Source organism: Rattus norvegicus, chromosome 14 (assembly GCF_021556685.1).
Source record: "Rattus norvegicus strain SHRSP/BbbUtx chromosome 14, alternate assembly SHRSP_T2T, whole genome shotgun sequence".
In the NCBI taxonomy this organism is placed as follows: domain Eukaryota; kingdom Metazoa; phylum Chordata; class Mammalia; order Rodentia; family Muridae; genus Rattus; species Rattus norvegicus.
In genome coordinates, this window is record NC_141547.1 from 106,615,243 (window position 1) to 106,641,564 (window position 26,322).

Sequence of the window (26,322 nt, forward strand, 5' to 3'; positions counted from 1 at the left end):
TTTTAAATTCTCCAGTTTGTATGTATATATGTGCATTCATATATGTTTGTATATGTGTATGTATATATGTATGTATGTATGTATGTATCTATCTATCTATCTATGTATGTAGGTTCATGTACATTCATGATTGCTTAAGTGTGTTTAAGTGTAGAAGCCAAAAGATAATCATTTATCATGAGCCCTCCACTTCACTGATGGGACAGATTCTCATACTGATCTTTTTCCCACTAATTAGGCTTGGCAACTGGCCAATGAGAGCCCAAGACCTCCTTTCTGAATCTCTCCAGCATGAGAACACAAGCATACGACCCCATGCCCAGCATTTTCTTGTAGATTACTGTGATGGAGTCATGTCCTTATGCTAAATGGCTACAGCCCTTGAAGTTTTGGTATAGCTCTTGTTTGTCTCTCTAAAAATTAAATGTTCTTCCAATTTACTACAGCTAACTGTATATTCTACTCACTCTTGAATCCTCTAAGTCATATCTCCCCATTTCTGTATTCTCTTTATCTCCACTTCTTTACTCTATGCCTATCATCATCCTAATATTATGTCTCCCCTTAAAATAAGGCCCTGAACAATGACTTTAATAAGCTCACAAAATTGCACTCCTTTTCCTCCTTCCTAGCTTAACAACTATGTCCTTTCCATCCCACAAATGACCAAAGACAAATGACAAACAACTATGTCCTTTCCATCCCACAAATGACCAAAGACAAATGACAAACAACTATGTCCTTTCCATCCCACAAATGACAAAGCAAGATCTTATTCTCCACCATCTTCAAAATGCTGGTTACCACTCCTGAAATGTTGTTATCCCAGTTGCCATTAGTCCAGGTACCATAATCTGATTTATCATCTCTCTTTTGATGCTGTTTTTGCTCCTGGTGATAGATATGGGAGTATTTTTATAGTGTAAACTCTTATCACCTCTTCTCATTACCTCTCACATCCATATTTTTACCACTCCAAAATGCATTCTACCATTCCCACTTCATTGGAAAGACCCATTCCTAAACTTCCAGCAGACTATTCCTCTAACACTGTCAACAAAACAGAACTAAACCTTTTTTTCTACCTTTCTTCCCAGGGTCTTTATCAGATCCCAAACCTACCACTCCCTTTTGAATCTCCTTCCAACTCACATTTTTGTCAACTACTAAATAATTATGAGACAAATTTTACCTACTTATTGGCATGTGTTACTTCTACATATCCATACTTTTACCTTAATTAACGTTATGATAGTCACAACCAGAAATCACTACAGAGTAACTAGCAAATAGGTAAAATCGTGTGATCAGCATGGCCAATGAAATGGGTCATGGACCAATATGGCAAGGTACTTCTGAATTAGAATAGAGAAAAGCATAGGTGTAAAAATTCTGTGTTCACCTTTCACATTACAGTCACTGCAATACTTTGGGAAGGGATGCTTCCATAACTTAATGTCACTAAGTTCCTATGAAAATCAGAATGCCCATGCCAAGCTGCATCATTCATTTAGTGAAAGGAAAAAACATAACCAATTTTTTTTTACTCCCTAGAATTTAGGGTGTGTTCTTCCCACATATCCTAATCTTTTTGCTTGTCACCTCTTCAAAATACATTAAATAAAATGTTCTTTTTATTTTCTCCATCCAAATAATATTATTCTTCAATCATCTTATTAGTTCTCCAGAATCCTCCACTGAAGTTCGTAACTAGAGTCAATACTCTATTTTTATGCCTTTATAGCACAAAATATTTATTTTTAGAGTATGTATCACTATTGTTGAGTCTTTGATTTTTAAATCACTTCTTCTTCTTGCCTGAGATATGCTGCAAGCATAATCAGAAACAAAATGCTTGCTTTAGTTCACCCTTAAACAGCATGCCCAGTGGCACAAAGTAACAAACTGAAAAAAAAACTTAATTGAATGAGTGTTGTTTCTATTTGTATCTGCAATATCTAATAACTGGAATAAATATGATATCTTCATAAACAATAAATACTCATTTAAATGCCCTATAACATCCACTCAATTGTTTCATGACTAGAATAAGCTTATCCTTGATACTATTGCTACCCTCCCTCCCCCAAGTACAATGAGACAGCATCAATGAAAGCTATGGAGGAAAATCACCAATAAAAGTACAGAGAACCCTCTAAGACCTGTGGGTCATGACCCCACTGGGAATTGAACAACCCTTTCACAGCAATCCTATATCAGGTAACATGCATATCACAAATTTATATCATGATTCACAATAGTAGCAAAATTACACTTATGAAGTAGCAACAAAATTTTTTGTGGTTAAGCATCAACATAACACAAGGAATGTATAAAAAGGGTCACAGCATTAGAAGAGTAAAGAACCACTGATCTAACAGCTTATTAGGAAGGTTTATGAGAAAGAACAGGAAAGTGTGGTATTAATCCTATCTTTTTTTTTCAAACATTTACTGAACACAACACCATTTTTCCTTTCACACAGCAAAGTTGCTAGTTTCAAATTAGCCAAGCCATTAGGACTGTCAATTGCCATGAAATCAAAAGTGATTCTACATGTCAAACTCAAGTAGACGATATCATGCAATATAAAATCACTGATAGGCCCTGGTGCTGTCAGTGAGTTAGTAAGTTTTTAAAGTCACATAAATGGTTTGACAAGAGTGCATGATAAAATGACATCACTGGCTTGCAATAAACCAGGGTGAATTATTAGACTACAACAATGTAGCTCTTCTGCACTGAGAACTGCAGGTTGCGGTGAACATTACAAAGGACAAGGTCCTGCCAGTAGGTTAAGGCTAGATCTTACTGCCAGTTATGTCCCTCTGAAAAGACTGGCTAGGAAAGCTTACAGGGAGAGGTCCCTCCATCTCTTTGCCTACCAATTACTGAAAAAAAAAGTGCACACATTTTACAATATCTGATAGGAAATAGGTGCAAAACCTGCCTGTGTCCTCACCTAGCAGGCTGGAATTGTCATGCCTTCATTCCTCTGATGAGACTACTCATCCCACAATTCACCCCTAAAGGAAAGCTGGAAAGCTGTAATTTAGCAGTATTCACCCCTGCAGATACACTCACTCCTCATAACCATCAAATCACTGCCCCTTCCCTACACATTGACACAAGGCTACACTCGACAAACCTAGAGACCACATTTACTACATGTGCTTTACATTTGTAGTAGTCAATCCTCTTATCCAGTAAATTTCATAACTCCTGCCTACTAAAAGGGAGAGTGCACATATGCTATCCATTGAATTTGTGGTTGTGTGTGTGTGTGTGTGTGGTTGTGTGTGTGTGTGTGTACATTTATGGCCAGACTGATCACATGACTACAAAGTATTGGACAGTACTACTTCCTGTAAAGCTGTAATGACATCCATTGAAGTGATGTTTACTGATTTGTACACACACCTGTATATCTATACACACAGGTTTTGCATGTTATTCTCAGGTAAATGGAATAAAAGGTACATAGATAAATGCCCATTCAATTAATAAATAAATATGCTAATCTATAACTAAGAACCACCATCTGCTTTAACTGGCACAAAACCAAATACAACCTGTCCTTCAGCAACATGAGTTTGGTACAAATCTACATTCTAGAGAGTCAATTAATTTTTATCACGCCTTAATCTTTCCAAGACAGACTTAGAAGTGACAGTTAATATCTTATGTGGAATCTTCACAGCTTATCCATCATTAGCTCTGATAACCTTTGCCCATTCAGATCTATCCACTTACATTGTTACCTTTGACTCCAGTCTTATTCTATATAAATGCCTCATTCCATTTTATTGGGTTCCTTTAGTTCATTAAATGTTTCCTTCTGCCATGAAATGTCTTGCTTCCTGAAACTCTCACTTCAATGCTTGTCATAATTATTTTATTCAACTTTCAGCTTTCAACTCTGGCCACCATTCAACATACAAATCTGTGGACTGACCTGCCTCATTAAAAGAAATACAATCAGTTAAAACTCAAGGAGAACAAGAGAAATGCTCTGGGTTCTGGTGAGGTTCTCTTTCTTAGTGTCGTATTAACCATATGTATATCAACTGTGAAAACACATTAAGCTATGATATCTATAATAGCTTTGCTTCTTTCCTATATATTTTGCTTTAATAAATATCTTTTAAAAATAGTACACAATGTTCATATGCATTCCAATTTTATATATTACATATTTCACAGCTGAAATTTTGTATCATTTGATTAATGCTTGCTATGCCCCCACTCAATTGTAACTTCCATAGAGGAAAACTGTAAGGAAGTACTTAATATTCAGTGACTACATCAAAGGAACTATAACAGGATAAACTCCACTGAGAAATGCAAAAATAGGTCAAGTCAAAGACTCAGAATCTCTAATAAAATAAGCACAGCCACCTTCTAGCCTGCTATGAACCCTCTACTTGTTCGGGACCCTTTCGCTTTCTAGTATTTATTCTGGTATAAGATACTAGAAGGTTGATTTTTAAACTGAAAAGAGCAATTCTGTGCTGTTCAGGAAAGCTAAGTGAGAAAAAGTCAAGGGCCAGAGCAAAACTGAAGCCAAGAAGAAGATATCGTGCAGATCTAGAGAAAGCAATGAAAACAAGAGCCAACAGATGCCAGCCTCCAGCCAGGGCAGTTGAGCTAAAGTGCACTGAAATGTAACAAACCTGAGCAGCAGAAAATATGGGCTCTTTCTCAGAATGGACTGATGGGTTTTCTTCTGGATGTGGTGGATTTACTACGCTTTCGTTGCTGTTGAATAGACCCTCCCTTTTTTTCATTGTTTTTGCTTTCTTTATTAATTGTGCTTAGATAGGCTATTCATAATCATTTGTATTTCCATATGAATTTTAGGATAGTTTTTATTAGTTGTGTGGGGTTGTATTGAATGCAATAAGATTGTATTGAACTGTAGATTACTTTCCGTAATATAGCCATTTTCTTGTTAATTCTGCTAATCTGTAAATATAAAAGGTGTTCCAATTTCCTAGTGTCTTCTTCAATTTGTTTCTCTAGTATCTTCAAGTTTTAATTTCAGAGATCTTTTATCTCTTTGGTTAGGCTTATTTCTTTGGTATTTTGTATGCATGTCTATATGCATGTGCATATATGCATGTTAACATGTGTGTATGTGAATGTGAAGGCCAGATCTTGGGTCTCATACCAAGAGAACTATTTACCGGATTTGTCGAGCAGTGTCTCAGTGAGACCTGGGACTCTCCTATCAGGCTTGGCCCTCCGGCCAATGAGCCCCAGGAATTCTGGCTTTGTACCTTACTAAAACAGAATTAGAAGAGTACTTCACCTGTGGCCAAGGTTTTTTTCATGTGTGTTGAGCATTAAACTCAAATCCTAGCTCAAGCACACTTGTGACCTAGTGATCTCTTGGCCCCATTCTTGGATTTTGTTTGTTTTCCTGCCTCTCTCTTCATTAGCTGCTGAACAAACAAATGCTGTATTGTTGGTACTCAGCCTCCTCATCTCTGCTTCCTAGTACCAACTGAACAAAAAGCCTCTACTTAGGAGGAAGGACTCTCCGAGGAGACACACTGACTAGCAAATTGTAGTTAACATTTTTGTCTCCTTATCTGCTTTCTTCCAAAGATCAACAGGCTGCTCTATGAATGTTGCTGAAGGGCGGGGGAAGGGACTCTTCCACACTCCTTTCTTTTCCTTTATCGGGTCTTTATCATCTCTTTAACACAGCAATGTATAGCTTCTATGATGTAATTCACTCTAGTTTTTGACTTCTGAAAATATTTTTCATGGACTTGGGCTTAGTTTAAAAACACCACTGCAGGCCTTCAGAACGAGATGCAGAACACTCAGCTCCATGCCTGTCTGGATGCTGCCACGATTCCCACCGTGATGATAATGAGCTAAACTTCAGAACCTCTTGACAGAGCCGATTCACTCTTAGATCAGACTCAGCAACCCTACCGTTACCTCGTAGAGTTTGTGTGACAGAGGGATTCCAAGGTTGACTCACTGATGTAGTGTACAGCTCAACTTGAGAAAGATGCCAGCAACTTAAGTAAAGAGAACTCAGCCCTGCTCCAGACGAAGAACCAGATGGCATTGGATTTGGAGCAGCATCTAAACCACCATGAGGAATTTGCAGCTATGAAACAGATCATCATTAATACGTGTAGTAAACATTCTGAGAACAACTTCCTTCGTACAAAAATGGAATCAAAAAGTCTGACAGAAAATCAAGCATCAAAGCCTTTGAACATGCCAAGAGAACATGAAGATGATATATTTATACCCAAGCCAATGCTGTTTACTAAAAAAGAAGCACAAGAAGATGAAGATGAAGGCTTAGTGTTTGGTGTTGAAGAGAACTAGCTCCTAACCCATCCAGGCCCCTCCATCCAAGCTGCACCCCTAGGCAGGCCCCTAGCTCTCAATTGGAGTGGGCCTGTATTATCATGTACTCCTAAAGTGCTAGGTCTGTTGGAAAGAAAGGTTCATTTTAATCATGTATTGATATTTTCAAATATAAGTAATTTAATGTTTATTTTTAACTAATGTTAAATTAACAAATTTCAGTGTAATCAACATATAAAGTAAAAATAGTCATATACTTTTTATGTGGCTTTATGTATTTTGTTATAAATGTCTTCTAGTTCCTAAAAAAAAACCTGCCATTTTTGTGCCAGTTACAGAACATCGTTCAGAAATATTTTCATTGCTTGTATTTATTAATGCATTCTAACTTTAAAATATAAAGCTTTGAGTGAACTTCCCAATAGTTGAAGAAGTACCAAGCCCTTAGTGATTCCTTTGACCTACTAGGCCCTGCCCACCCTCCTTACTCTCGAGCTTTGCAGAGAAGCAAAATCAATGAATAGACAAATCTCACTTATGCAGCCCACCTGCCCTTCATGACTATTGGCACAAATGAAGGCATTTATTGCTCCAGAGTCCTCAAAGGGAACAATGAAAACTATGATAGGAAGCCATTTAAATATAGCCACAGCAGGAGCTGGCAATGTAACAGCAAATTAAACTTTAATGAGACAAAGAAAATGCTGAACTTTCAGTAAGTTTAGGAGAGAAAGGAGCATCCAAAGGACACAATGTCCCAGATCTCAGGTGTTGGCACAGAGAAACAACTACATGTTATGCCCATTCAGAGTTACAGATTTTGAAAGTATACAAGACATCCAGATGTGGGAAGACCTTTCATCTACAAAAACAGTTTTTACTTAAAGGTAACATAAACAGATATAAGGTTCTTCTTGAAGACTGGAATCATATGATGTGTAAAAATGTCATGTTTCTGTGTCAAGGAAAGATGTGCACACAAAGCAAACTAGCCTAAATATAGCTGTTTGCCAAAACCCTTTGACCTTAAAACCGCCATAACGTGTCTTCTGAGGTTGTCCTTCAGGAATGGATTTACAAATAGCCTCTGTAAGATATCTAGGTTCACTCTGGTCTTTAACTCTGTGCCCCAGAAGACTACTCCAGTCTGTTGTACCTGCCTTTCAGTTGTCATTGAACCCAGGCAATAATAGTCAATGGAAAGAATGGTAGTAGTAGGTTTACTCCTCAGGAACCTATAGTGTAGCCTTGGATACATCCTTCTACCACAAGACAAAGACTATAGTCCTTTGGACATTTCCTCTCTTACATCTCTGATCTATATGGATAGTATCAATAGAGTCTGTCAGGGATGGATACCCGAGAAACAACGTAAGGAATGTGATGCAGAAGGGGTTAAGATTATGGTGCTTATTAACCTTGCTACTACCAATGTCACCTTGGGCTGGCCATGTTCATTATGACTAAAGGACACAGAAATAGCTCTCCCCACTGCTAACACTACAATCTAACAGAGAGTCTATATAGACCCAACTCCATATGCTCTTCAAAGCAATTATAGTAGCTCAGAATATGTATTAAAGAATCAGACTACCTAATAAAAATTCTGACCTTGCCAATTAATATCCCTAGGTCCTTGTATCAATGACCTACCTGAGTCAAGCTTTTGCAACATGAAGCTTTTCGAAAATACAGTTTGGAGTATTTTAATGGCAATTAAATTGTGAATGTGACAACTGACTCAGTTTTTGCCATATAAGTACTTAGGAACAAAAGAAATGGCTTAACTGTTGAGAGCACTTTTCATCCTTTCAGAAGAACTAGCAACACATGAGGCAGCTGATAACTACATATAACTCCAGGATCTGATGTCCCATTCTGGTCTGTGTAGCTACCTATACTCACCTGCACATATTGATAGGCATATAAATATACATAATTTAAAAATAAAATTAAATCATCAAAAAATAATAAAAAGTGATCAAAAAGTCAATTATCATTATTATTTTTGTTATTTACTTTTACAATTATCTAAATTATCACTCTGTAATTTCATTGCTATATGAAATTTCCACATTTGTGTTGAACCTCTGAGTAGCCAGAAGCCACTTATAGAAGTAAACAGACTATGACTTGGTTAAAACTATTTTTCCTCTGATGAAACACCATGACCAACAGCAATTGAGGAGAAAGGGGTATATTTGACTCATATATCCTAAATCACAGTCCACCAAGAGAAGGGAAGGAAGGAAGGTAAACCTGGCCGGAACCTGAAGACAGGAGCTGATCCAGAGGCGATGAAGGGATAGTACTCAATGGTTTTATCAGCCTGCTTTTTTATAGCACCTAACACTACCATTGAGCACCACTAGCAGCTCCAAAATGGGGTTTTCTCCTCTCATATGACTTTGGCTCCTTTCGAATTGCTATGAAACTAGACAGCACACATAAACTGGAGTTGATTTCACAATGGATTCCTGGGACACCAAGGATGTAACTGTAAACTGAGTTTGCAGAGGACATCACAGGAGGGTTTGTCACCAAATGCCAAAGTCCTGTTTTACCAATTCCCTGGAGGCAAACCATACTGATTCAATGAGTAAGTAAGTCATGTGAGTACAGTGTTCTAGCCTGGTACCTAATAAGGACAGCAGCATTGTCCCAAAAACCATATGTCATCGGGATAGAGACCCAAGCAAGGGTCAACCAAGGCCAGCCAGGGACAGCCAAGCTCAGGATATTTAAGTCCATCATTTATTTTATGCCATCTGGCAAGACATCCTCCCCTAACAGCCAATGTTTCTGTAGAATATTTAGAAGCAGGGGCATTTGTCAAAATGACATATCCTGACTTGCAAAATTGAGACATCTAGAAACAGCCATCTAAGTAGAATCATTTATAGCCCTTGTCACTTTCTGAAATGATCCAGTAAGAGAGAAAGATTGAAGTTGCTGTGGCTTTCTGCATAGCAGGTAAAGTATGCATCTCCTTGTGCCAGAGTGTATCTGTAGGAACCCTTCTCTTACCCCTAATAATAACTTAGCTTCCTCTAAATAGCTTTAAGAATGCTCAGGGTCAATGGTAGAAGACTCATTTTCCCTACTATTACTCTGTAAATTCAGCTATGCTAGATTATTATAAAAAGAAATGGAAGCATTGAGTTGAACAAATAAGTAGGAAATGAAGATGTTAGAATTTTGTCCATCTTGTTTGCTGCTCCTTGAAGTTATTTAGAGGAGACTAAGCTTTTAATATGAGAAGAAAAGGGGATGCATTGAGTTGAACAAACTTCAAATGAGGTGACTTCCAAGTCCCAATTTCTCATTGTGGGGTCCTAATGAAAAGCCCAAATCAGTCTCTCTAAGATAAAACAGGGTAACATTCCCACTTTAGGACCACAAGGAAATCCCTACTCCAAGTCCATGCTGAATGATCTCTACATGAAAGTCTGTCTTCTAAGTTTGTTTTTTTCCTTACCCTATGAATAAATCAATGAACCTATTCCATTCTGTGTACTGCATCTTCAGATACATGTTGAATTCTTACTCACCTTATGGTTGCAGTAAATGTGTTAAAATATGTATAAATTAAAGACAACTGTTGTTTCCAAGATAGGTCCTAAAGAATGGCATAATGATGTTTACAAGATAAAACTGAGTGTAACAAGATATGTTTGTTCTGCTGTAATAAATATATCACTGAGTTAATGAACACATATAAAATGTTCTTGAAAATCATAATAATACAACTCTTTCAAATCCTTTGCATAACTTGGATATAAATCTATTAGAAAAGAACTGCTTTCTCTCTAAATAAATATATTTTCACAGCATTAAAACAGGAACAAAGGATCCTTCAATAGTCAACCTTCCATATAACAAAACCAAAACATACCTACAAGTACATTTCTAGCTTAAAGTTTTTTTCAATAGAAAGATTTCTAACTACACAGTGACAGCTAAAAGAGTCATACTTAATCTGATTATTCTACCATATTACATTTTATGACTCTACTGACTTGCATTTTTTTAGTTTAGAATATACTGCATAAATGTATAGTAATAAACTGCATGTTTACATATTATCAGTACTGAAATAAAAACTCATAAAATATAAGTAAAAATATATATGGATGAATTCAACAACCAAATGTAAAATTTGTACACTGGAAATTCAAAATATTGCTCAAATTATAGAAGCCCTGAACAAATTGGTATGAATCAGAAATTTTAACATTGTAAATATGGAAAAGACAAGATCTATAGATTTGGCACAATCTATCAAAATAATAAAAAGCTTTTTTGGAAATAATAACTTTATCCTAAAGTAAATAGAAAATGAAGGGATACAGAATAAATAAGACACACTTCAGAAAGAAGAACAAAGTTGGAAAAGTCATAAATCTAATAAAAACTTACTAGAAATGCTTTGGCAATTAAGCCAGTGTGAAGATGGACACAATAGATGAATGTAGTATAACCGAAAGTTAGTCTATGTCTGTGTGGGGCCAGCTGAGTTCTGACAAGGTAACAATGCCATTCACTGCAGAAAGAACAATCTTTGCAATCAATGGTACTAAGATACTAAATAGAAACACACACACACACACACACACACACACACACACACATACACCACACACGTCACACATACACACACACGTAACACACACACACCACATACACATACACCACACACACCACACATACACACACATACTACACACACACACCACACACACATACCACACACACACACCACACACCACACACACATACCACACACACACACACACCACATACCACACACACATACCACACACACACACACACCACACACACACACACACCACACATACACACACATACCACACACACACACACACCACACACACACACATCACACACACACCGCACACACACACACACACACACACACACACACACACACACCACACACCACACACCATGCATACACAGCCACACACACTAAAGGAAGTCTGAATTGACTTTATATCATATTCCAATAAATTAATCAAAGTTCTCATTAAAACTATAAAACTCCTACAAGAAAACATACTTCAGTCAAAACTTTAAAAGATATGCTAGTTTCTCAGATCTGACACCAAAAGCAAAATTAAATAATGTAAAAGGAACTTTAGTGTCAGCATTAACAATTTTGTGTTTCAAAAAACACTCCTGAGAAAATGCAAAGACAGGATGAAAAAGGCATTTACAGATTATATTTGATAAAGAGCTTTGCTTAGGTTATGTAAAGAACTTGGCCTCAAGCTTAGTCATAAGAGTGTTTGCGTAGATTACATATAAAGAGCTGTTATGACTCAATAAAACATGTCAGTCTGCTCTCTGTTGCTACGATAGAATACCTGAAACAGTAATTTATAAAGAATAAAATCTATTGGTCACAGTTCTGGAAACTGAGCAGTCTAAGACCAAAGATGTTAGTGAGAGCCTGCTTTTTATAGCTACACAGGACAAGAAGCACAAAAGCAAGTCAGCCAAACTGAGTACAGGCTTTCTATAGGTGTCTTAATCCTGTCAGGGAAGAATACAGATGCTTATGTCACCCCAGAAAGACCCTACCTTGTAATGCTATCACAATCCAAATGTTTTATTTTAAAATCATACCATTACCTAACTCAGAAAGTATTAAAGAATTTGAATAAGTACTTGCTACCTAAAAGTATGCTTTTTAGTTATTAAGGAGATATACATCAAAACCATAATGAGCTACTGCCCCACACCTAAGATAACTGTGATCCAAATACAGACAATAACAAAGGTTGGCAAAGATATGGAGAAACTAAAATATTCACATGTGAATATAAAATGGAACATTCATTTTACAGCCAGTTTGGTAGACCCTAAAAGTGTAACAAAAAACAATGCAAGATCAAAACATATGCCCACATAAATAATATAATAAAAGTTAATGTAGCATCATTCATGATAGTAAAAATGTGAGAATAACTCAATGTAAATAAGCTAGTAAATGGGTAAATAAAATGTCATATACATATATACATATGTATATTTAGTGTGTATGCATGTTTATATGTATGTTTGTATGCATGTATGTATGTATGCATGTATGTATGTTTCACACAATGAACTACTACTCAGCCTTGGATAGATTACTTGTACAGAGTGAATGAACCTTTAAAATCATTATGTGAAGTAAAAGACACAAACACAAAGGTCATGTAATACCACACAAGTCCATTTGCTTGAAATGTCCACAAGAGGCAAATCCAGAGAGACACACATAGATTAGTGGTTGTTAGTCACTGAAGGAAGAAGAAACAGGTAATTGCTAACAGGTGTGCTGTTCCTTTTTGGAGGGACAAACAGTAATTAAAATGACATAAGGTTGATTGCTATATAGTTCCCTGAATATTTAAGACCATTGAACTTGAATAAATCATAACATATATGAACTATATCCAAAATTTTCAGAAAGAATTTCATACTTAAGTGATATATATTTAAAAATTATGGCAAGGTTTGGTAAAGCTCAAGCATTTAAAAAATATGCTACCTAACGCACATACATAAAGCAACACATTGGGCAGAGGAGTCTCAGGCTGTAATTAATTTTCAAAGTGTGCTTGGTGGTTTCTCAAGGAAATTCTCAAAGAATCAGTCAATGGCTGAATCATGTTTCCATGGTTGTCACTCTGGTCAGAAACAAATAAACCACACAAAGCCCTTTCCCAAGCCTTCCCCAGGTGCTAGCTTCACCTTTGGCCCGAAGAACAAAGATTAATAAGTGTTGCACCTTAGGCAAAACACACTTTACCCCAGACCTATTCAATGAGCCTCTATCCTAAAAACAAACTGCTAATCACAACTTAAGCATGTATGGTGTAGTGGGTTTCTGAGCTGTTACGCAGGCTTTCAGACAGACTCCGGGCCTAAGTGATTCAAACTGGACAACTGGGCAGCACTTACCACTCTCCCATTGTCATGTAGTTTCCCTATAAGATACTCAGAAAAGGAAATCTAGGCATGGCAGATAAACCCAATAGAGAAAATCTGTCACAAAAGAAAGGCAGTGCCTGCACAAACGTGTCTCTTCAGTCTGTCCTCTCTGGGCTTCACCATCCAGAGGTATCTCTCTCTTGTCTAGCAAAAGGAGTGCTAAGATACCACACTGAGAATGAGAACGTATGATTTCCCTGCTTCTCAGCCACTCAGGATTGTTACACAGCCTTTACGGTTACAAAGTGACCTTCACGTCGACTTGCAGAAATATAAAATGTCTGCTCAAGGACCCTGGAAAGGCAGAGCCGTCCCACTTCAGCATTTAAAAGTTAGGGAAGCAGCCCTGTCTTCCCTTTTGAAACTCTTTTGTATTCATATTTTGCTAACAATAAAACGCTTAATTCTAAGAGTCCTTTACACTTCTGGTTGAAAAGTAAGGGTGTTGGTATGCTACTCCATTAAGAAAACAAATTAAAAGAATAATTAGAATAATTTGTAAGTAACCTTCACAAAACCGAATGTAGATCCAGAGCCAAACAAACAATCAAGACCGCACAGGACACAACACCCCTAAGGTGGGTCAATATTCTGATCAGTTTGTGCTGAGGTCATGTCTCAAAAGCACCATGATTCTTTTTTTTTGTTACTCTTGCAGAATACTTCTGTATAAAGAAATCTACCAGGTCTTTTATAAGAAAAAGAGACCCTATGAGTATGAACAAATCTCACAATTCAGTCACTCCAATTAACCTAACATCCACAAAAACGCAAGCGCTTGAAGTAACTTACGAAAATCCCCTTCATCTTCTAAATGCTTGATTTATACAGTGTTCGAGAGATAAAAGTATGAAAATATGGAATATGCACACTACACCAGGAATGGCACAGGTGCTAAACTATTTCTAGGAAAAAGATATCTATTGTGCTTATTTTTAGAGAGAGAACAGATAATGTTGGCACAATGCTGAGAGCAGAGGTGACCAGCCTATCTTAACTGACTTGCACTGAGTCCAGCACTGTCACTGCTCGACTGTGTGCACTAGGGAAGGCCACAGACACACCATCAGCCCTCATCTGTCCCTTCTACAGTATGGGATAATATCCGCACATTGAAATCACCATTTTGTTAAGCAATTTGTCAGACCATTTCCTTCAAGCCCTGCAACAACCCAGTAGAGGTTGAGTTTCCCAGTGCACACTCACATTGGGAAAAGCAACCCTGCATGCATACCACAGAAGCAAGTCATCGATGTCTGGGAGGAAACCTGAAGCAAAGGGGCAATAGTCTTCCTTTCATTTCCTAGGGAAATAGCACTTTGGCAAGTTTAAATTGAAAAGTTGAAGAAAAAAGACAAGGAATTTGTACCGAACATCACATTTCATCATAGCCACTTTTGCTCAAAAAAGGAAGACAAACATAATTCGGCTGTATACCAGCTAGTAGACTTTACTCAAATTTCACAAGTTTAGTCAAATCTCCCAAGTTCTGTCTGTTTGTCTTTATAGTAGGCATAGACAGGCACTTTTTTCAGTGGGTTGTTGTGGGGTTTAGATAAATTGCTTGACAAAATGTTTACCCCATTAGTGATTATTACTCTCACTTAGCATGTTCTCACATGACTTTCCCCATAGAATTGCTTTAGAGGTCAATTTTCTGAGTCTCAGTGAAAGCAACATAAAGACAGAGATACCTTGCAGACGGTTGCTACTTGGCTCTGGAGCCCAACCTTCCTAGCCAAGGAACTGGGCCTGTCTGTGATATAAATTATCACCACAACAAGATGCATTTGACATACTAATTGTAAGTTACTTTTATTCTTTATTCAAACCAGAAAAATCTAAAAGGGATAGCTAGACTCTAGTAAAACTGGACAAGCCATAGCTAAGTGATGTCCTCACCACCCTCGACAAGATGTGCAGCTTCCAGAGTGAGGCTGATATCTAGCAGGCACCAGGAAGAAATAAACTTTTTGTGTCATATTAGCATTTTGCAGAGATTAGTAACCAATGAAAACACAAGCCAAAGACCCCCAAAATTAAGTAGTTCACAGGGATGATGGATGTGACAAAAAAGAACAGGTTAGAAAGAATCATCACTCTTATACCAGATGACACCTGCCTTGCTACTTCCTCAACTACAATGCCTGTGGTGACCCAGTATCACTTAGGCACTCTGGGATGGGGTCAGAAGTAAGAACAATGGGTATTTAAGAAATCTTCAATTTTGCACAAGTATGAAACTAAAATACAGAAGCCTGTATTAAGAGGGGGAAAAGGACTCACTCGGGAGCTCTGGGTTCTGTGCATTGCTCTGCAGCTAAGTCTGGGGTTTATTTTATCCCCTCTACCTTGACTTATCACCCTTTATTCAGACAATCTGCCAAGTATTTTTAGATTCTGTATTGGAATGTGGAAGCATGAGTGGAGAACGACAGTAAAGAACTGAATGACCATGAGGTTCACTGTCTACCACCATCTCTTTTTTTCACTACTATCAACGCCTAACTTCTAACTTAGAGAGAAGAGGAAAAAATAGAGCCAAAGAATTCAAGCACAGATCATACTGCAATTGTTTCCGGTGCCTCAGCTGCTTCAAGTCTCTCTTTAATCAAGCATGCATGTCTCCAGACTTTCCAGTGGCTCCTTGCACTTCACAATGCTAGTCAACACAGCTGTCACAGTGCACACTGGGTACCAGTGCTACAGGTGATATTTCCTTCTTGATTTCCAAAGCCCAAAGAAAGCTGCTAGGGTAGTGTTGTTACCATGACAGGGCTATTGTAACTAGTCCGAATGATATTTCATAATACTGTGCTTGGTTAGTGTGGATTTTCAACCTCTTTTCCAGAATTGTTCTGGGCCCCTAAGCAATCCGGGATTATTCTTTTGTACTTCTGTTTTGTGCGTTTCACCTTTGATCTCTTGCTGGCTACTAGCAACCTACCAGCAAGTGTGTTTTATTTAAGAAGTACCCTCTTTTCCAAGCCGATCTCAAACATATCTCCTCCCTGAGTATCCCCTGAACCTATAAGCTGAAACTAAAATATCTATTCCCTGTTTTTGTAGCACATCTATAGGACTTGCATTTGATTTCGTAGGTCTCTCTCCTCTACTAAAATGCTGTCTGGTCAGCATCAGATCAGCATGTTTGTGCCAGTAATGCCTTATAGAGAAGCATCAGCTTAGGAAAAAAAATACCTAATGTCTTCTCTAAGGATCTGATATATATATATATATATATATATATATATATATATATATATACTCTTCTTTGCAATTTTTATTTTTCTTTAATTTACTTTTTTCATTCACATGTAAAAAACCAACACTGAAGGCTATATTTATAATATAAATATAACATTTATTATTATATCTTATAATTATATACTCTTATATAACTATAATTATGATATATTATACAGAATAAATTTTATTGTATATTATATATTACAATATTTTATATTTGATTATATATTACACATTATAACTTAATTATATGTTACATGTTGTATGATATGTGTTATAGGTAATAAATGTATACAATATATACAAATACATATTATATAAGTTATATATCATATGTAAATATATAATATAAAATAAAATAATTATATGTAGATGATATATCTGTGTGTAATTAAATATATAATTATTACAGAGTAAATGTAGTATGATATGATTTAGAAAATAAATACTATATTATTATTCGAAATAGAGTTCATGATGATTATTTTTTATGGTTTATATATGCTCGGTCCAGAGAGTGGCACTATTAGTATAGTAGGTGTGGCCTATTGGATTAGGTGTGTCACTGTGAGTGTGGGCTTTGTCTTAGCTTCCTGGAAGTCAAAATTCTGCTAGCAGCCTTCTGATGAAGATGTAGAACTCTCAGCTCCTCCTCACCATGCTTGCCTGGATGCTGCCATGTTCCTGATTTGATGACAATGGACTGAACCTCTGAACCTGTAAGCCAACTGACATTAAGTGTTGTCCTTATAAGAATTACCTTGGTCATGGTGTCTGTTCACAGCAGTAAAACTCTAATTAAGACACTATTTAATCAAAATTTTGGTTGACACTACAGTAAACGGACCTAAGCAAAACCTAGGAGTCTGTACAAAGAGCTCCCTATGTGTAGGTCAATAGCCTTGTCCTGTGAGTTTATCCACACTGCCATTCACAAGCTAACAGACTGGCAGTAAGCATTCAGCTTCAGATTCTTCCCCATCACATGCCATAACATTGAAGAAGCTACTGCCAAACCTCTCTGAAGATATTTCCAGCTTGTTCCTAACTCTCCTTGGAAATTAATGAACCTCCACATCTCTCATCAGTTTTGATTTGTTTCTGACTTTACTAAACTGTTTTTCACAACCTGAGATGAACTGATTTATGCCAAGTGAACTGGGACATGTGACGATCTACTAAGCTATCCTATCTGAAGGGATCATAAAAACTGTTCAATCGGGGTTGGGGATTTAGCTCAGTGGTAGAGCGCTTGCCTAGGAAGTGCAAGGCCCTGGGTTCGGTCCCCAGCTCCGGGGGAAAAAAAAAACTGTTCAACCTTTCATAATGTGTTCATTATTATTCAACAAATAATTAAAACAAAGTGTCTTCCCCAAACTCAGGAAACAAATAGGACAGGAAAAAAATGTGTAAATAGTAAGGTGGAGGAAGGTCATAAAAGGGAGATCATTTCTAAATACTATTAGGAAATTTCTAAGTGAGTTGTGAAGAAATGTACATTTGAAAGGAAAGGACACTCGATGCAAACGTACATTAGTTACTGTAAGGAAACAGACAAGATTGAGAAAAGAACAAAAAGAAAAAGAAAAACCTTCAAGAGGAACCAAGTTATGGCCCCAAAGGAAACATGGCACCCATGCAACTTCCAGCATTTCTGTATTTTATTATTCTCCTATTTCCCCTTAGTTCCTGTCAGGGGTGTTGTTGTTTAAATATCGGCCCACGATATATATATATATATAAAATCACCAAACCAACATGGAGAGATTTAATGGGAGAACAAGACAAGGGGAAGAGGAGAAAGAAGAGGGGTGAAAGAGGAAAAAGAGAGAGAGGGCAGAAGTTCTTTTATTTGGAATATGCAATAACTACTCCCAGGTGTAGTTGAGAATTGAGCCAAAAGGTTTACTGGGAATATGAGCCAAAAGATTTACTGGGACTGTATGGCCGTTACTATGGCAACAGTGACCAAATAGTGTCACTGTTGAAGGCTCTTCCTGATTCCAACATGGCACGCTATGGTCAGGATTCTAATGCTGAAAAAAAAAAAAAAGACCAAAAGCAACCTGGGAAGAAAAGACTTATTTCAATTTACAGTTCCATAGCAGGTCCTCCAACATTAATCACTAATAAGGAATATATATTATTACAGACTTGACTACAAGCAAATCTTATCAAGGCATTTATTATTCTCAAATGCCTCTTTCCAAATGATTCTAGCTTGTGTCAGGTTGACAGAAAACTGATCAACACAGTGCCCTAAGTTTATGTTCTTTTTATTTTCCTTTCCTTTCTTTTCCTTTCTTTTCCTTTCCTTTTCTTTCCTATCCTTCCCTTCCTTTTCCTTTCCTTTCCTTCCCTTTTCCTTTCCTTTCCTTTCCTATCCTTCCCTTCCTTTTCCTTCCCTTCCCTTCTTTTTTCTCTTCTTTTTTTTTCTTTTTTCCCTATAGCTAGTAGAGACAAATCCAGTTCGTGCTGCTCATTCCTGCACAGGTATAGAGCTATCTGCTGTATTCCAAGTGCCTATACTCCCTTAGAGAAAGAGTGAATCTTTCTCCCTTGGCAAATGTTAACCCTCAGCATCTCCTAAAGTAGGCATGGGGTTGGGCCTCAGAGACACCCTCCTTTAACCATGCTGAAATTTCGAGAGGCTTGATCCAGGGCAGATCTTGAGCAGGTAACTCTGGCTGGCTGTTGTGAGTCTGTGAGCGCCTGTAATGTAGAAGTCAAGTCAGAAAGTCAGCCTTCCACAGCTTCCAGCCTCCTGCTGGTTGTTATTTAGATCTTTCTGCCTTGTCTCTCTAGGGATTTTCTCAGAGCCTTGGTTTTTCATCACAAAAGCTAAGGCATTGTCTGGTAATAACAGCTGCTAAAATGAACATCTAAAGAAATTCAGGGGAAACCAAGCACAATTCAAGGGCTACTTAGTGAGGTCCTTCTCGATGTGAGGTCTCCCTGGAAGCTATAACTTATCATGTTGCTGAACTGACCTTGCCATACAGCTCTTTGTAGTCCAGAAAAAAAAATGGTAAAAAGAAAATGCTAATCATGCCCTCAGGAGCCAAGATTCAAGGCAGACAGAGATAACTAACCAGAGAGAAGCACTCAGAGATACTGAAGAGGAGAGAGAAGCATGTTTCATCCTGACCGCACTGGACAGAACATACAAGCTTTCTTCCTTCGCAGACAGGAGAATATTACACAGGGCCAATTAGGAACTAAATCAACGGTAAAACCTTGTGAAGGTACTTAGTAGTTTCGGAAGCAAGGAGTAGTAAGCAGAAATCTAAATGGCAATGAGAACTAGCCAGGAAGGAAATATAAAAGAGCATCCCAGCCAGAGACAACACGTCCTCTGAGGACTCCACAGAGATGAGGGTGAGGTGGGGTGGACAATGCGGGCTGAGCAAGGAGGCAAGGAAGAACTCTCCAGAGGAAGGAAAGGGACCTCTGATGTAATTTTAAGTCAATCTTGAGCCTTCTTGGTGGGATGATCCAATACAATCTGCATCAAAGAAGCACCCTTTGGGAGACAGAGCCAAATTGTTCAGGGGACAGGAAGATTATAGGACAGATTCAGACTCTGAGGAAATTTTGTTAGTAGAATCATGGAAATGGACTTGTCAGTGAACTGAATGTGGAAAGTGATATAAGGAATCTTTGTTTAAAAAAAACTGAAACAAAACAAAAACAAACAAACAAAAACAGAGTGGTGTCATTTTCTAAGGAGAGTGATTCTGTTAAGAAGTTACCATGAGAAAGAAATCCGGAGTTTGGCTATTGGCATGTTATTCTTGAGACACTAGTGGAATGCCCTACACTGAAAAGGTATTTACAAACAATCAAATGAGGACCTTGGGGAAGCCCTGATTGTGGGCACAGCATCTGTATTAAGTCAACATGTAAAGCTACAATGGAGTCACTTGAATCTTCCTAATTAGGCAAAAGTAAAGTCACATGGGAGGGAGTCCTTGGGCTTCCCAACACTGACAGGATCTTAAAAGGATTAAGAACAAATTCAGAAAAGAAAAAAAAGGACAGGAAGTATGATATGTATGCTGAGAAAGACAGTGTTATAAAGCATAATAATATTATGTTTGTCTGATGTCAAGGGATTAGTGCTCTCTGACATAACCATGAAATTAGTTGTCCCAGGAAAGTGGTGGGAACTAGAAGGAAAGGAGAAAAGAGGTGAAGTAAGGAACTAGAACCTATAACTAGAAACACTCAGTATAGCTGAGGATCTTTCCCCAAGGAAGGTTAAGCACACAGACTCACATACCTTCAAATATTAGGGTTCCTGTGGTGGTTAGAAAGATAAAGTCCCCCCCCATAGGCTTACTCATTTGTTTGAATGCTTGGTCCAAAATTAGTGGAATGGTTTGGGAAGGATTAAAAGAAGTGTACTTGTTAGAGAAGATGTGTCACTAGTGGGTGGCTTTAAGGTTTCAAAGTTTACAAGTCTAACTCTCTCCCCCTCCCCTCCTTCCCCCTCTCCCTTTCCCTCCTTCTTCCTTTCTTCACCCCTTGCTGCAATTTGTGGATCAGATGTGAGCTTTCAGCTACTGCTCCAGCTCCATTCTTGCCTTCCTGCCTTTCTGCTATGACGGTCATAGGCTAACTTTCTAAAACTGTAAGCAAGACCTCAATTACATGATTTCTTTTGTGGGTTGCCTTGGTCAAGGTGTTTCATCACAGAAATAAAACAGTAACTAAGAAAGACCTACACAGGGCCATTAAACACAAGCTTCTCTAAAATCCAAAGCTCTCTCCAATGTTAAGGCATGGCAATCAAAACCATATTCTATATAAAAACAAAGTTATTGGCTCTCAGTTAGAACCATGAGTCCAGTCTGCAGACAGTTGCAGTTTTATCAAGTCTTTAGAATGTTCCCTCTTCTCTAAAGTTGGATCATTTAAAGTCATAGTCAATCAACTTTTTTATGCTAGGAGTAGTCAAAATAACTCAACTGTTTTGCTGCCTTCTTTCAGGCTGACTTTGGCAGAGAAGTATATGCAAAGACTGGTCTCTTGAAAAACCATCTATATGCAGGTTTCAAGAGCTCATCTTATTAACTGATTTGCTATTCCTGCCATGTCAGGTAGAGATTATGCTAAGCCCCAGGTCTTTCACCAACAAGGCAGTTGAAATACATTGAATCTTCAATCTTTCAGGAGAGACTTTGGTCTCAAGTTGAATGACTAAGCAAACACAATTGTTAAGCAATCAGACCTAACAGTCAGAACTTAATAAAAACACTAAATAGTATTCAAGGGCCAAATTGTTTTTGCATATGGTTTGCTTCTAAATTGCAATTTCTGTTGACAAGTTGTCCTTTAGTATAAAGCGAGAATACTTATGCATGACAACTCTGGTCCACTTTTTGAAGCAATGTTAAGATGTAAAAAGAAACTGGTAAAGGCAAATCCTTATGGGAATCATGCTTTGCAGCTCATTTAAGCACCTAAGAAGATATTGGGCAACAACAAATTAGAAAAAAATGCTATAAACTCTGCCAGCTACAACAATGGCTAGCCTTAAAGATAGCCCTACCTATGTCATAATGGCACAAACACCATGGAAGTAACAAAACACTTTCAGATTTGATTTATGTCCTACTACAAATGATGAAATGCACTTGGCACTATTATTAGGCTAAGAACCTATTGCTAGACAGGTTTTCCCTAGGGAGAATCTGTTAGAACTATGCTACTAAATGGATAAAGCCTTAAACTGACTCCTAATGATTTATCATTATATCCATAAATCAATTTACCTCTCATTTCTCAGCTGAGAAGCTTATGTTAGCAGTAGTTTGACATTAACACAGTTACCCATAGCTGGCCATTGTGCAGAGAATAAGAAATAGCAGAATAGTTAGGCCTAAAATGAACATATGTTTTGCACCCCTTGCCAAGTGCTCAGGAATCATTGTAGAAGAGGAATGGAAAGCATTTAAGAGTCTAAAGCAAATGACTATAAAACAATAAAAACAAGAAAAATCATCTTCTAGACACACCAGGTCAACTGCACATATGAACACAGAACAGATGCGTCACGTGTAAAATATAAAACAACAAAACAAAACAAAACAATCCCCCCCAAAAAAACTGTGTAAGGCTAATCATACCCCAAGCTGTGATGCTATTGACAGTTATTACTACTAAAAACAGAGAGCAGTTTTCTCTAAGAGTGTATGTAGCCCCTGTTAAGTCAGCTACTCCCTCATTGAAAACCATACATCCAAGAATGTTTCAGCAACACAAATTAGTTTTGAAGTGTTAAAAAATGAAAATGAATACAAAGTTGGGTGGACAAAAGAAGATGCTGAGTTGAAGAGGAGTTGGGAGAAGGGAGGGAATATGATCAAAACATGTATGTAACTATCAAAGAACTAATTAAAACGCCCTTAAAGTGGGAGAATCTGAATGTGAAACTGTGTATTTATTTAATTTCCTGTGGAACTGACCTACTGGGAAATGTCCTCAGTAAGACTGGCCCAAAGGAAATGTCTGTGAAGTAATGTCTTGTTAATGATTGACACAAGAGGGTGCCGCTCATTAGGAGTGGTGCCATTACTGGGTAGGTGGTTCTAGATTGTATAAGAAAGCAGGATGGTCTGGCATCGATGGGAGGATAGGTCCTTGATCCTGTGAAGGCCAGAAGTCCCAGTGTAGGGGAATATCAGGGTGGTGAGGTGGGAGCGTTGGAGTGCCCTCATAGAAGCAGGGGTAGGGGGATTGGCTAGGGAGTTTTTGGAGGGGAAACTGGGAAAGGGGATAACATTTGAAATGTAAATAAATAAAATATTCAATTAAAAAAAAAAGAAAGCAGGATGAGAAAGTCATGGGAGCCAGTGAGTAGGCAACACCCCTACATGGTTTCTGCTTCATTATCTGCCTGCAGATTCCTGCCATGTATTCTTTCTTTGACTTCTCTTATTAATAGACTATAAGCTGGAATAGATTCTTTTCTTCCCCAGGCTGCTTTTGGTCATGTGCTTTGCCACAATGGAAACCAGAATAGTTCAACCACCATTATAGATTTTAGACCTCTGAAATGTAAACATAAATACAGTCTTTCTTATGTTGCTTTTGGTCATGGTGTTTTATCACAGCAACAAATCTAAACCACATATTGTTACATGAGCTAGCAATTCCGTTCTTAAATATTTATCAAAGATTATGGAAGCATTTCTGTACAAATGTTCAAAGTGGTAATATTCATGATACCAAAAGTTAAAGCAACTTAACATTCCATTATTTGAAGAAGAGAGTCTAAAAAACTGATGGAAATATACATCAATATATTGTTTATCAAAAAAAACTATGGGACTGAGACAAGCTAAAAAATGGCTAATCATTAAAAATAATGCTAAGGTAGCTACAAAACACCATATTATATAATTCTATCTGTATGAAATATTTATAGTAGAAAAATAACAAGATAAAAAGCAAATTACTAATTTCTTTGAGGTTATAGAGGAGGTTTCAAAATAACTATTATTAATGAGTATATGGTTAAATACTTATTATGTTTTAAGAAGATAAATGTTTTCTAAAATTATTTGTAGCCATGTTTTCAGATTTCTGGAAATATACAATAAAGCCACTGCGCTCCTTTTTGTTTTGAGACTATATAACAAGACTGACCTTAAACCAGCAGTGATTCTCCTTGACTAAGAGGTGAGATTATAGGCATTAGCTATGAGACCCAATTTAAAGCACACATTTTAACTGATTAGATTTTATAATACATATTAGAGATATTACATGAAAAGAATGAAGGACAGAAGAACAGAAGTAAAGTAAACCAACAGCCTAACAGTGCCACTAGCAATTAAAGTGCATCCTAAACACTTACTAGGAGGAGAAAGGCCTAACCCCTCACCTCTTACACACCAATGTAACAAGTATGTGCCTGCCCAGACAGGACAACAAAGATGACGGTCAGAATAATGTAGTGGCGCTTTTCAATTAGGAATAATCGCGCCTCGGATAAACCTCATTGGCTATGATACTGCCACTGCACAAAGTCATGGAGGCACTTTTTTTTTTTTATTAACTTGAGTATTTCTTATATACATTTCAAGTGTTATTCCCTTTCCCGGTTTCCGGGCAAACATCCCCCTCCCCTTCCTTATGGGTGTTCCCTTCCCAACCCTCCCCCCATTGCCGCCCTACCCCCATAGTCTAGTTCACTGGGGGTTCAGTCTTAGCAGGACCCAGGGCTTCCCCTTCCACTGGTGCTCTTACTAGGATATTCATTGCTACCTATGGGGTCAGAGTCCAGGGTCAGTCCATGTATAGTCTTTAGGTAGTGGCTTAGTCCCTGGAAGCTCTGGTTGCTTGGCATTGTTGTACATATGGGGTCTCGAGCCCCTTCAAGATCTTCCAGTTCTTTCTCTGATTACTTCAACGGGGGTCCTATTCTCAGTTCAGTGGTTTGCTGCTGGCATTCGCCTGTATTTGCTGTATTCTGGCTGTGTCTCTCAGGAGCGATCTACATCCGGCTCCTGTCGCTCTGCACTTCTTTGCTTCATCCATCTTGTCTAATTGGGTGGCTGTATATGTATGGGCCACATGTGGGGCAGGCTCTGAATGGGTGTTCCTTCAGTCTCTGTTTTAATCTTTGCCTCTCCCTTCCCTGCCAAGGGTATTCTTTTTCCTCATTTAAAGAAGGAGTAAAGCATTCACAATTTGATCATCAGTCTTGAGTTTCGTTTGTTCTAGGGATCCAGGGAAATTCAAGCATTTGGGCTAATAGCCACTTATCAATGAGTGCATACCATGTATGTCTTTCTGTGATTGGGTTAGTTCACACAGGATGATATTTTCCAGTTCCAACCATTTGCCTACGAATTTCATAAACTCGTTGTTTTTGATAGCTGAGTAATATTCCATTGTGTAGATGTACCACATTTTCTGTATCCATTCCTCTGTTAAAGGGCATCTGGGTTCTTTCCAGTTTCTGGCTATTATAAATAAGGCTGCGATGAACATAGTGGAGCACGTGTCTCTTTTATATGTTGAGGCATCTTTTGGGTATATGCCCAAGAGAGGTATAGCTGGATCCTCAGGCAGTTCAATGTCCAATTTTCTGAGGAACCTCCAGACTGATTTCCAGAATGGTTTTACCAGTCTGCAATCCCACCAACAATGGAGGAGTGTTCCTCTTTCTCCACATCCTCGCCAGCATCTGCTGTCACCTGAGTTTTTGATCTTAGCCATTCTCACTGGTGTGAGGTGAAATCTCAGGGTTGTTTTGATTTGCATTTCCCTTATGACTAAAGATGTTGAACATTTCTTTAGGTGTTTCTCAGCCATTCGGCATTCCTCAGCTGTGAATTCTTTGTTTAGCTCTGAACCCCATTTTTTAATAGGGTTATTTGTTTCCCTGCGGTCTAACTTCTTGAGTTCTTTGTATATTTTGGATATAAGGCCTCTATCTGTTGTAGGATTGGTAAAGATCTTTTCCCAATCTGTTGGTTGCCGTTTTGTCCTAACCACAGTGTCCTTTGCCTTACAGAAGCTTTGCAGTTTTATGAGATCCCATTTGTCGATTCTTGATCTTAGAGCATAAGCCATTGGTGTTTTGTTCAGGAAATTTTTTCCAGTGCCCATGTGTTCCAGATGCTTCCCTAGTTTTTCTTCTATTAGTTTGAGTGTGTCTGGTTTGATGTGGAGGTCCTTGATCCACTTGGACTTAAGCTTTGTACAGGGTGATAAGCATGG

At 37.9% G+C, this 26,322-nt stretch overlaps 1 protein-coding gene and 1 pseudogene across 8 annotated transcripts in view; both read right to left on the reverse strand.

The window, feature by feature from the left end:
- Nucleotides 1-26,322, reverse strand: part of Ccdc85a (coiled-coil domain containing 85A) — a 238,938-nt gene that overhangs the window by 163,997 nt on the left and 48,619 nt on the right.
- LOC120096863 (U4 spliceosomal RNA) lies at nucleotides 24,508-24,625 on the reverse strand (annotated as a pseudogene).